The sequence below is a fragment of the Buteo buteo genome, chromosome Z, assembly GCF_964188355.1.
Source record: "Buteo buteo chromosome Z, bButBut1.hap1.1, whole genome shotgun sequence".
Taxonomy (NCBI): domain Eukaryota; kingdom Metazoa; phylum Chordata; class Aves; order Accipitriformes; family Accipitridae; genus Buteo; species Buteo buteo.
The window spans coordinates 22,149,627-22,162,032 of record NC_134204.1 but is presented as its reverse complement, the minus strand read 5'-3'; the positions used below and the strand labels follow the sequence as shown (position 1 = coordinate 22,162,032).

General features: G+C 45.3%; 1 protein-coding gene across 5 annotated transcripts in view; it reads left to right on the top strand.

Moving 5' to 3' along the window:
* The first annotated feature begins 6,436 nt into the window (after positions 1 to 6,436).
* ELOVL7 (ELOVL fatty acid elongase 7) overlaps positions 6,437 to 12,406 on the top strand; it is a 33,218-nt gene continuing 27,248 nt past the window's right edge. Inside the window, exon 1 of one of the 5 annotated variants that reach the window (XM_075019442.1) lies at positions 6,437 to 6,495. The gene's annotated coding sequence lies outside the window, so the exon portion shown is untranslated. Of the gene's footprint in view, positions 6,496 to 7,289; positions 7,466 to 7,543; positions 7,567 to 8,092; positions 8,114 to 11,641; positions 11,662 to 12,406 lie in introns of those variants that run through there. The other 4 variants (XM_075019441.1, XM_075019445.1, XM_075019443.1 and 1 more) reach the window with 4 other exon arrangements.

The window sequence follows — 12,406 nt, the reverse complement described above, 5'->3', positions numbered from 1 at the left end:
AGATCATTATTGAATGTAATGTAGATTTCTGTTTGATTGTTTGGTAATTCACTTAGGAGATTTCTTTTCCAGGAATCATTGTCTCACAGGTCTTATATTGCCAGCAAAGAGGCTCAGTTTCAAAACCAACCTGTTATTGTGTGTAACCTAGCTATGACAACACAGTACAAAGGCTCCTCCATCATGCTGCAAGATTCAAAATTTGTTGAAATTCCCAGCCTATTCTTCTTAGCATCTTATCTAAAAATTAATCTAAATTAGCAAGTTCTTACACTTAATCAATTGGTTTCATCTGAATTTATTGGAGCCCTTATTAGGAAAGTGGCAGTACTTATTTTAACCCATTTGAAACATATCTTGCCTATAGCTCCTTTTCTGAGTGTTTTGAAAAGCATGTCTGCTGCAAGTCTACTTTTCCATGGTTTACATTTCCTTGAGCATGACTGGGTATCTTCAGTTTCAGAGTAATTTATTAATCTGTGGCCAGTGTATCAAGCACAGGTAACATTACTGTCACAGGGAGAACAGGGACAAAGATAGCCTGATTCGTCTGAAATCAGATGGGAATCCCAACCAGGGAAAGCTGTAAAGTATTCACAGAAATGGTGTGGCATACCTCTTTCCCTTTTGCTAATCTATTCTTTCTTTTTATTTTCCTGCTCTTCTTCCCAATCCCATCTGCAGAAAGTTTTATAAAAATTAAAAAAAAAAAAAAAAAAGAAAAGAAAAGAAAAGAAAAGAAAAGAAAAAAATCCATGAAAGACTTTGGTTTCCACAATGCACTGTTAAGTACATGTAGTGTGACCAAAAATCAATTTTGGAAAGTCATTTCTTGGTACAGTTTTATTGTAGTTTTGCATCCTATGAGTACTGGCATATCTGTCAAGGCAGAATGGACTGTAGATTTGTTGTAATTAATGGTAAAGCTCCCTTTTCTGGTCCTTTGTTTTTGTTCACATCTCGGAGATCGATAGAGAAAGGAAAGAGAAGCTGCATTGCTGTTAGCAAAGCTCTGCAATTTAGTAGCATTCATGGGAATTCTTGTGGACATTGGCATGAGAAATATGAGAAGGAACAGGAGAAAAAAATAGATGGTTGGTTTCTGAAGAGAGGGAGGTGGGTTTTCAGTGGCTTCCTCAAAAGTTTTGTAGATCTCCATTTCTCACTGTGATAGTTGCCTGAGCCTTGGCTGTCTGAGTATGAAACAAATGAAACAACTGAAGGGCTCTGGACTGAGGGTCTGTTCTCACTCCTTAACACAGGTGTACCACCTTTGCAATGCATTATCACAGTAAAAATGTCTGGAAACTGGCAAAATTAGTTGGAGCTCTTGCATGGACACTGAACATAGCAAAGAGAACACTCTTTGACAGGCATCCCTGTCGCTTCTGTTCCAGGAACACGGCAGCCCACGAACTCCCAGAGCATGGTCTTTTCACTAGTGAGGAATAGGAAATTATGTGAGAGATACAGCTGTTTGCCCATCTCTGTGTGATCACATGCTGCTTGGATAAAGCAGCTGTCCCTTTTGTGTTCAGACAAAATGCCATCAGCAGCTACTCTAGCTCACACCTGAGAAAGATCTTGCTCTTATCCTTGCAGATGTTGTGCAGGACATGGCATGCTGTGGTGGCATGCACAGCTAAGTCTTCACTAGCACCAAAGAGTTTCCCTAGGCTATACTGGTTCATCTTCAGCTTGCCTAATTAACTCACTTGCTTCTAACAGCACAAAACAAACTTTAGATCAGATAATAATCCTCACTGATTACTCTGATTTAGAGGCGATGTAGTTTGTACTAACAGCTTATTGTTATTGATCTTCCCAGAGCTCTGCATCCTTCTGGTGTATTTCACCATGACGTACCTGCACCTGCCAATTTGGCCAGCTAAAGCCGATCAAACACAGTGCAAGTATTCTGCAGAGCTAGCATTCACTTCTTTGTTGCTTTTGTTTGGTTGGGTTTTTTTTTATGATACATGTTAGGATGCTTTTGCAGTCGTGGAGCAATGTTCTCTAAAGGGAACTTATTTTTCCAGACATGTTTATGAACCCAGCTCATGTGTGATTATGGCATAATGTTGTGGTCCAGGCACAAGAAACAGACCACACAACCCTCCAGCATCCTGAGAAGATTACTGCTTTCTTTAGCTTCGTCTGTGTGAGCTCCTACAGAAAACATTTGCTCACATCACTGTCAATAACATATACAGGTAAAATTTGACTTATGAATGATTTAGTGATAAATTTTGTACAAGAAAACAGTTGGTAGATACCATCTGAATTAAAGTTCTCAGCTGTGAAAAGCTGTATGATGTTGTGGGCTCCAGAACAGCCACTGTCTGCAGTATCATGGAATGTGCTTTGAGTGTTCATTCACCGGTTATCCACAATGCACAACAAGCATTTAAATCTTCGCATTTATATATTTTTCAACTGGAGATTATATTCACAGTGTTAGTGAGGTTGGCTCTTTTTTTCACATATTGTTTTCGAAGACGGGAGAGATTAAAATGAAAAATCTGGTGACACAAGGTTATGGGTTTTGGGAATAGGCTGGCCAAGTATGTTGGCTTTGGTTTTCTCATTACGTTCAGTAAGGCTTCTTTGCCTGACTGCAATGTATTTTCTGCAGGTGATTTACTTCTCCTTCCTGGTATAGATTGAGTTGCAGCCTGCATTTAAGCAGTACACTCTGAAGAGGTGTGTCACTACCAGGTTTCATTTGAGAAGCACAGCGTGTATGTAATGAACTGTATTATATAATGTGTGTCTGTGTGTATGCACTATAAGTACATTTATATCTACAGTATGTTATGTAAGTGTATATAATGTGTATGTACTATAATAATTATAATAAAATATAATACATAATAATAAAAATATATACACACATATATAATAGAATGTATATATATCACATATGTATGTCATATATATATGACACCACGACACTACCTCTGTTAAACACACCCTTGAAAGACATTATTCATACACTTACAATTATTGCTTCTACTTTTGCAATAGCCATTTCTTCTACTTTTGGAGCACCTTCCTTCACTCCTGCCTAGCATCACCAGTCTCAGCTGTGTAATAGTAAAACAATTTTTTATGGTAAGGACCTAATGATTTTAATACTGTTACTTGAGATAGGTGGGTTTATATGGAAAGTTCTCTATCTGAATAGCTTTGTCACATTTGCAAGAATTTATCAAATTCAGTATTGTTCAAATGGCAAAACTGGAGCTCAACTTGTGACAGGTAAATGTGTAACTGTTGAAACGGAGCTGACTTGACAATGCTGCAGTAGCTTGCGGTGGGTTTGTGGTGTCAAGAAACCATGCAAAACCAGTAACAGCTACTCACTTCTGTACAGTTACCTGCAGTGTATTTCCACAGAGAGAGGGAGAAACCTCCTCGCACAACACAGCTCATCCATAGATGGATGAGCAGGACTGTGTCATCTTCTAACCTTGTGCCACAGCAAAATTGATGATACATGTCTGAGGAGGAATCTCTCTGCCATTTGGAAACTGCTTTTGGAAGGTCACTGCCAGCATTACACAAGGACCCATGCATGGCTCTCCGAAACAGATGTAGGCAGAGAAATGTTCAGAAATGCCCCAGCTACTCAAAGGACACTGTTCTGGCTCAGAGGATTAGGTAGAAAAAGCAATTTTTTTCTGCAATAAGCAGTAAGCAAAGCCTGAAAGTAACTCCAGCTGGAAAATGAGAAGGGCCACGGAAGGCCCTTTTGTCTCCAGTCCAGCTGCCTAACACAGCAACATGCTGTGCTGCTACAGCTGTGGGATGCAGGCCACTTGCAACAGAGTCTGCCTGGGACAGGTTTGGCAGTTGTGACTCAGAACACCAGTGCAGGTGCACAGGCAAACCAGATGTTCTCCAGGAAACCAAAGCTTGCAAACAAGATTTGGGTTCTGTTTACATCTCTTCAAGATTGGTATGCAGATACCTGTTGGTGTTCTTTGGATGACTACCTTGCTTGGTTACAGCTCTTACTATTACAGTGAAAGCTCCCAACGCTGTTGGTGCACTAGGAAGTGGCTCCTGCGATTCTCCTGCTGATTTGAGGCTGATCAGCCCTCAAATACAGTCCTAGAGAGTACTCGCCTTAAAAGACTCTTAAAACACAATCTCGTCAACAGAATGACAGTCTAAACATCCTTTAGTCAGTGGAAGAGCAGCATCTGAGCTACCCGGATTCTGGTAAGGCAACAAAACAAGGAAAAGCATTGGTTGGCAGTATTCATGGCAAGCACAGTTCTTCATGCAGCGTAGACCAGGAGTTAAGTCTTCAGTGCCTTGTAAAATCCAGAGAGCTGTCTCCAGTGTCGACATTCATTTCCCTCTTGCCCTGTTCTTTGATGGTGAATGCAGGGAACTTAAAAGATTACTTAAATTTACAGTAAATCTCATGTGCAGCTTTCACGGGCTAAGCACTGAGAAAACCTAGTTGCTTCTAGCTCCCTCTTTTACCATCTAAATGCCTCTAACTTCCTGTGTGTCTCTGCTTTGTGTGTGCAGGGCACAGCTCTCTCCTTCATGCTGCCTTTCCCTTGCTGCATGTTAATCATTTACCTGCCATGAGCAGGTCAACCATTATTTCTGTCCTCTCCCAACCCTCACAGACTTGCTTTAATGATTCAAATTACCTTTGCTCCTGAAGTGCATGGAAGGTGAGGCCACCTACTCTCTTTATGGGGCTCCAAAGAGAGAAGGGCTGTTGTTGCTAAGAGAGTTGGCATCATATGTGTTAGAGCTGTTAGCTTGCATCTGGTAATTGTTGTTATTTTTTTCCATTAATGACAACAGCCTTGCATTTTGAAGTCTACAGCTGACCTACTTACTTTTTATTGTTATGCACCCCAGTGTCCCATTTTGTCTCAGCCAAGGCAGCCCTATCAGGCATGGCAAAATAGGTATTACAACACATGAGGACTATTAGTTGCTTGCTGAGCCACAGAGACGCATCCCTCTGGACAAGTCAAGACTTATTAGTCTTAAGGCTCCCAAGGGCTCTGTCTGAGCAGGGATGTGATCTTTCCTAAGGTCTGTTTGTAGTTTTTCTTGGCTAATGTCTTAGAAAAAATGGTTTTGAACCAAGAAATCAAAGACAAGGTTCCAACTCCTGAAAATAAAGGGGGTGGGGGAATGGGGTGTTTTAATTTTGTTTAGTGATTTTCCCCTCCTAGGTGAGACATACAGTATTGCTCAATGGATTATCATATTTCTACATGTCCCTTTTGGCCAAACCCAGTGATCTTATTAAGATGTCTTTTCAAAAGCCCCAGGATTTCCTCACCTGTCATAATCCTAAAAATTCCAATAGGAGCATGAAGCAAATCCAGAAGGTCGAGGTCCTTCTCCTCCTCCTCATCTCCAGCCTAATCAATAGCTCGGCGATGGGGAGTTTCTACAGGATCTCTGTGACAAGTTATGTTTCTCCATTCCCATCCCACCACCTGTTTCCCAGCCTCTCATTTCCACCCTCGTAACAAGCTTTCTATGCTGGTTCTGCCTCTTGCAGTCTCGAACTTCTGGTTTGAGCTTCTTGCTGTACTCCGAGTCAGAGGCCCCCTCTGCACCTACCCATTGACTAGTTATTGATTTCACAGCATCAGCTCGCAGTCCCTTCGCCCTGTGCTTTTCCCCACATGATAAAAAGGAGTTTGCCTCTTTTCTTCAGTTTGCCTTCCTACCCCCGCTCCTTGTTTTTGCCTCTTCTTCCGACTCAAGCTATCATCTCCGTGCTCCAAAAAGCGGTCATTTCTAGCCTTCCGTGCGCTCAAGCGACAAACTGAAGGGAAGCACCTACTTTACGCTAGCGATCCCCCGCCACCTTTCTGTGCGCCCCGTACTTCTCCAGGTGGGAGCCGCTGGGGCCCCCCGCCTTCCCCCTGGAGAGCGTCTAAGGGAGGAGCGCGGCAGTCTTTCGGCGCTGGGAGCGTGCCGGCCCCAAAGCACTGAGCTAAAGCCCACGCGTTGCGCCCCGCTTTTTAAAACGAGGAATTTTTGCGCCGTCCTAGCGTTGCCCCGAGTGACTCTGGGCTGCCGCCGGCCCCGGACCCGCGTCCAGAAGCGCCCCCCCCCCGCCCGCAATTCGCGCTTCCCGGCGCCGGCAGACAGCGCTAGCGCCACGGAGACCTCGGGGCGCCCGCAGAAAGCCCCGCACGCCGCAGCAGGCGCGGACCCCCACGGCTTTCCCCTACCCCGAGCCCCGGCACCCCGCCCCGGGCCCGGCCTCCTCCCGCCCGCCCCCGGGCAGCGATGTCAAAAGGGCTCCGGACCCCCCGCTCCGCCCCTGGGGAGGGGGCGGGGGAGGCAGCGCCGGGGCCGCCGACCCCCCGTCCGCCCGGCCCTGCCGTGGGGGCGGGGCCCGGCCCCGCCCCGGCCCCGCCCCCCTCCCTCCCTCCCTCCCTCCCGTCGGCCGCGCCGTCCCGGCGCGCAGTTGCTGCCCGGCGGCTGCGGGGACAGGTGGGGCGGCGGCGGGAGGCTCGGGAGACTCGGGAGACTCGGGAGGCTCGGGAGACTCGGGAGGCTCGGGAGCGCGGGAGGCACCGGCGGCCCGACGCGTCCCTCCCTTCCTCCGTCCTCCTCCCCCTGCCCGCCTGCCGCCGCGGCGGGCTGGCGTTAGGAAGGGGACCCGCCGGCGTCCTTCCGCGGGGTCTCTCCCGCGCGTGGGCGGGATGGGCGTGGGCCCCTGTGGGGATGGGTGCTTCCTGCCCCCCCGAACTCCCTGCTTGCGCCCGCATCCCCCTGTGCCTCTCCCGCAAAGCCCCGGCTCTGCCCCTTCCCTCCCCACCGCCGTCCTCTGGCTGCAGCCGCGTCGCGCGTCCCTGTCCCCACCTGCACCCCGCTGTGCCTTACCCCCGCGCTGTCTCTTCCCCTAAACCCTCTGGCTGTTGCCCCGCACCCCGCGGTGCCTCTTCCCCCAAACCCTCTGGCTGTTGCCCCGCACCCCGCGGTGCCTCTTCCCCCAAACCCTCTGGCTGGGGGCTGAGCTCGTCTTCATGCCTTGAAGAACAAGTCGCACCGAGGATGGGGCATGGGGATGGCCTCCACCTTGCGCAGGAGGCTGCATCGGGAATGCCTGATTTATTTATTTGCTTATTCCTGAAAAATGCCGTTTCCCCCTAGAGAGAAGAGCGGTCCCAGGTGTCAAGAAATGGAGGCTTCTTTCTTGGGCGGGGGGGTGGGGGGCAAAGGTTGGAGGCAGCCAGGGGAGAGGTGTGGCCCACTTGCTTAAGAGGACGATATTAAAATGTAGGGCTGGAGGGATGATGTCTAGTCAGGGGTTGTCTGGCAAGTCGAAAGGGCGGCCGTCTGGTTTGCTGCCACCTTCCTCCCCCTCCTCGGAGACAGGTCTCCCCTGCTGCTACGCGTGGCGGGTCCACCCTTAAGGACTGGCGGCAGCAGCAGCGAGGCCATGAGCTTGAGGAAGCAGGTGGGTGCTGGCTCGCATGGCTGATGAGGCTAGATTGGGCCAGTCTCTTGGACTTGCCCTTTGCAGCCGTGGATGTCGTGTGTGGTGTTTGAGCGTTTTGAGTACATTGGTACTTAATTTGTAAACATGTTTTAGGTACGTCGATACTTTGGTTTTGGGTTTTGGTTGGGTTTTGGGCGTCGCTGCCACTAAGGTAGAGTTGTATGGTGCTTGAGAAGGTGTAGTGAGGCTGCAGACCAACTCTTACTGATTTCTTTGCTTGCTTGTGTAGGAAGTCAAGGTAAATTAGCTGAAGCTGTTCAGACAAACCAGAAACTTTACAGCTGTGTATGGATACCCTCTTCCTTACTCCACTGTAACTCAGTCCTTCCCAGACCTGTGCGTAGGTCTGTACTGAACATTGCCATGTGGGAGAAGTTTGAACGAGTTTTTCTGGTTGTTGGGAGCAGCCTGGGAACTGCGTGCAGCCTGACTTAATCTGCTCCTTAGCATCTGGGGTGCTGCCTGGGAAGCATTCAGGCTGTCTTGGACCTGCCTCGGGTAGAGGTAGTGTCGTTGTTTATCGGCATTAGGCAGTGTGGACATACCCTGAGAATGCTTCACTGAGGAATGGGAGCGCTTGTGCTTACATGTTTCCTTGAAGAAAAGGTACAAAGACCTAGGATATGAAAACCTAGCCAAACATAGGCTTAAAGTCTTCCTAGGCAGCACCTCTGTTGCAGGTGCGGGGAATAATGCAACTTTATGGTATTTCATTATAATGTGTAAATCTACTTTCTATTAAATAGTATTTATTTACCGGTAGAGTGAGGCAGGTTATGGTGCAGGAAGCAATATTCATGGAATGTGTTGGGAAAGATGCCATGGCATTAGTCAAGTAATACATGCCAAATAGGATTTAACTAGTTATGAATCTCACTGAATACCATGAAATACCTGTCAACTAATTACATACCAGTAAAAGAACTGATCAGGTATGTTTCTGTATCCTGATATGACTTGGCCTTTGCTGAGCGTGTTCCCCTTGCCGTGCTGTGCCCTTCCTGGCTTTGTTTCACTCCACTGCAATAAACCGGGAAACTTTTTTTTTTTTCCCTACCTTGGACTCGTGCTCTTCCTCTTGAATCTACTTTGGCCTAGTGCTTCTGGTTTAATGCTTATCTTATCCTTTCCTTTGGCCCACCCCTGTCGGATTGCTTAATGCACAGATTTCTGGAGGTGTGGGCAGATGTGGAGCAAGGCAGAGGCGTGAGCGGTGCGTGGGGTGGGTACAGGAGTGGGTGTGCGGTGAGGGAAGCGGGAGGACGTTGCTTCTGTGCCGTGTTCAGGTGCAGGAGGTGGAGGGGAACCAGGATGCCTTCCTGGATCTTCGTTAGCTGCTTGTGAAATCATATTTCTCGTATTCTGCATCTAACTTGGCAGACTTTGGGTGGCATCCTTCCCTCCCTGATGCCTCCTGGGCTCAGCATGGCTGTCGGAGGCCACCACCCTGTAATTCCCATGGTGAAGGCTGGTGTGAGCTCCCTGGTCTGCCCTGGTTGAAATGAGATAGTTCAGCTCCTGACTATGGGTTAAACTAGCCTGAATTGCTGTCTGAAGTGGATTAAGGACCATTTATAAAATATGGGTAGTATAATATATGGCACTTAGGTGAGGATTAATAGATGGGGTGGTGTCATCTTCAGTGGCACAGCATGACTTTATAAAAATAATTTTATAGCCCAACACTCATATCAACTTCAGGCTAGTGGCTGTCTGAAGCTTTAAACTGCTTCCCAAAGCCTGGGTAGCTGAAAAGGAAGAAATACTCCATTCCTCTCACTATTCTTGTCCCTCGCTGCAGCTCTTCACTGTTCTGGTTTTCTTTCCTGAAGTCACAGCAGGTGACACACACATGTGCGGTGTTTTTATCAGTTTCCCCATTGCCCAAGTACATATTAAGTCTGAGAACTGAGAGGTTTGATTATGTTTTTCTCTATTGCAATTTATGGGTGCTTCAAACAGCAGTTCTGGTAGGCCTTTCTGACTCCTTAGGAGGAAGCTGGTCTGTGCTTGGAAGCTGCCCCTGAGGCGGAAAGGGGTGGGAGCGAAGCACTGGGAAGCTCAAACAGAGGCTATTCTGCCACTAAGAATAATTGTTGCCATAAAATATATTTAAAGCATCTCACAAAAGCTTCATGGTTGTTTTAGGTTTAATTTTAGGATCTTTCTGCTCACTTAAAATTATTTTACATGTTATTTAAAAGTTGGGTAGTTACTTTGCATTGTTGGGCAGTGCTAGGCAGCAGGTCCCATGTACTTGTCCCGGGGCCTTCCTCCAGTACCCAGGCTCAGTGCTACGTCTAGAGGGCAAATACAACCTAAATGGAGAAAAGTAAACCTTTTACTCCTTGAAAATACCAGATTATTGGAACAAAACCATAACATTAACAAAATGAATAATTTATTTTGTAAGCCTGATTGTACTTTTTAAAATGTAGTTCCTTTAAAGGGCAAGAAAATGAAAGCCAGAGGGTCATGCAATAGTTTTATTTTCTGTAGCCTGTTGTCACATGTTCAATTTGTAAGAAGTTTTGCAAAGTTGCAAGTGATGTAGCAGTTAAGAATTTTTTCTATCCTTCTGATACTTAGTTGAAATCCAAAAAGTAAAAAATTGTTTCAGCTGAAATTGAATATTTAAGTTTATGCCAATGGGACACACCAGAGTAACTCAGGTGTCTCTTTACCTGTTTTTGGTTTCAGTGTTTAATGCTGACCATTGAACTGGAAATATTGAATAGGTTTTGGGGGTTTTTTTGTCTCTTTGTACTAAATTCATGTATTAACATGCTTTTCATATGTCTGTTGATGTATGTCTTGATTTAATTTTTTTTCTGCATGTATTTTGCTATTTATGTGCTGTCTGCTTATGATGGTTACAAAAATATTTTATCAGTGAAGAAGTTGACTAGAAAAGACCTATAATTAGCTCATAAATTGAGTAGTGTGAGAAGAATACACAGTTTAGATCAGCACACGTTTAAAAGTGTCTTGGTTGTTACCTTGCCTCTGGATGAGAATCTGAGGAACTGCATTTCAGTAGCATTTTTAACTTTGAAATCCTGAGCTAGCACATGAAACTAGTCTCTTAAAAACTACTTGTAAAGCCTGTCCAGCCCAAAGCAAGCTCTGGGTTCCATCTGCAAAGTGGCACAGATGTCACAAGGAGGACAAATATAGGTGTCAATAAACTCTGTGAATCATCTTATTTGCCAGGAGCAATGGTATTCAGATTGCCCCCCCAACTGTGTCAGGACTGTATTACTCGTCGCGGCAAAAGCAGTGAACACTGAGTCTTATCTCCACTCTGCTCATGATACCAGCTTAGGCTGATGTTGTGGTTTCACCAGCATTTCTTTCATCCTGGGTGCTTTTGCCCTTGTGTCACCTTTCTGTTGTGCCGGTATAACCCTTGCTGAAGGGTATTGAAAAGCAGTGAGGAACTGGTCTGGGTTTAAAATACCCTTTCCTTTTCTGTGAGGCTGTCTCCCCCGCCCTGGATCTGTTTCCCAATCTATTTTATTATGTGGCTAGAAAAATGGTTGTTCCAGCACAAGTCAAGTGTGACATAGGAGCGGGTATGAGTAATGGGGGGAGAGGTTGATTAAAATGACATTGCTACCAGTAAAAGTGCTCTTGTGATTGCAAACTTACCCTGAAAACAGTCAGACTTGCTCTGCTTGAGCAGGCTATGGTCAAGAGAAGCTGCTTGTAGCAGCTTTATTAATTCCTACATGCTGCTTGTGTATGTTTGATTGTATTTCAAATTCTTTTTAGTTTGAATTATCTTTTATATTGATATGGTGCCTAGCACATTGGGCCCCATGCCTGGAGCCTCTAGTCAAAGTCTTTTTTTTTTTTTTTTTAAACAGTACCTTGCTAAATGTGCGTGAATATGAGCATAGCTTTGTATGGTGCGCTGCAAAAAAACTGTACAAAGAAATAGTATACACAGTGCAAAAAGTTGCTGAATTTTGACAGGCATCTCCTGGACTGGAATTCAAGAGAATGCTCCTATCCCAGGGATGGCATTCTGGGTTTATGGGTATGTCTGAGATGAAAATATAGCTTACTAAGAATAACTCTATTTGTTTCATTCTTTGTTTTCTAACAAAAGAAGGGGACAACTCTTGCTGGAGTTTGAAACACAAAGATCAGTTTGTTGATTTGGAACTAATTTGCATTGTATCATCAGTCCTGAAATGGCTTAAAACAAAGTCACAAAAACCTGATTCAATGCTTCTCTGTATGCTTTTAGAGTATGGGTACAGTTTGCCTTCGTACTGTGCCCCTTCTTTCAGGAAAGACATTTGAGGTTACAAGTAGTTTGTTTGTTTGTTTGTTTGTTTAAAATGGGTTTTGCCTGATCTGTTAAAAAGTAAAGTGCCTCGAAATTGTTACCAGTAGTTGAAGCTGATGTTTTCTGATACGTACCTGAGCAGAGTGCAAGGCGACTGGGAAGGAGAAACTTCTTGGTTTAGAAATGGTGTCGCTGGTGGAGGACAAAAGACCTTTTTGAGGAGGGAAAGAAGTGTTTCTGTTTAGTTAAGTTTTGAAACACAGTATTTGTTAAATATATCTAATTTTTTTGGTAAAGACTTTACAGCCAATATTTTCAAGTGTTTTCTTTTGGTAAAATGTTTTTTTTTTTTTGTATTTAATGAAAAGGTGTTGGCTGAAGCATCAAGAGTATCAGGGTTATTGGTCAGATGTGCTCATTTATTCTGTTAAGTAAATACTGCTGTGTTTGTTTACGATGTGACATTACGAATAGATGGGGATGGGCAGCATGGAAATATCTGTAGTCTGTTCAGAGAAGTAGTAGCTGGTAATGTTGCCTTCTCCTGTACAGGTGAAAATTACTTGCATTCAGGTATACTGCAAGTGAATACTTTAGAGTTT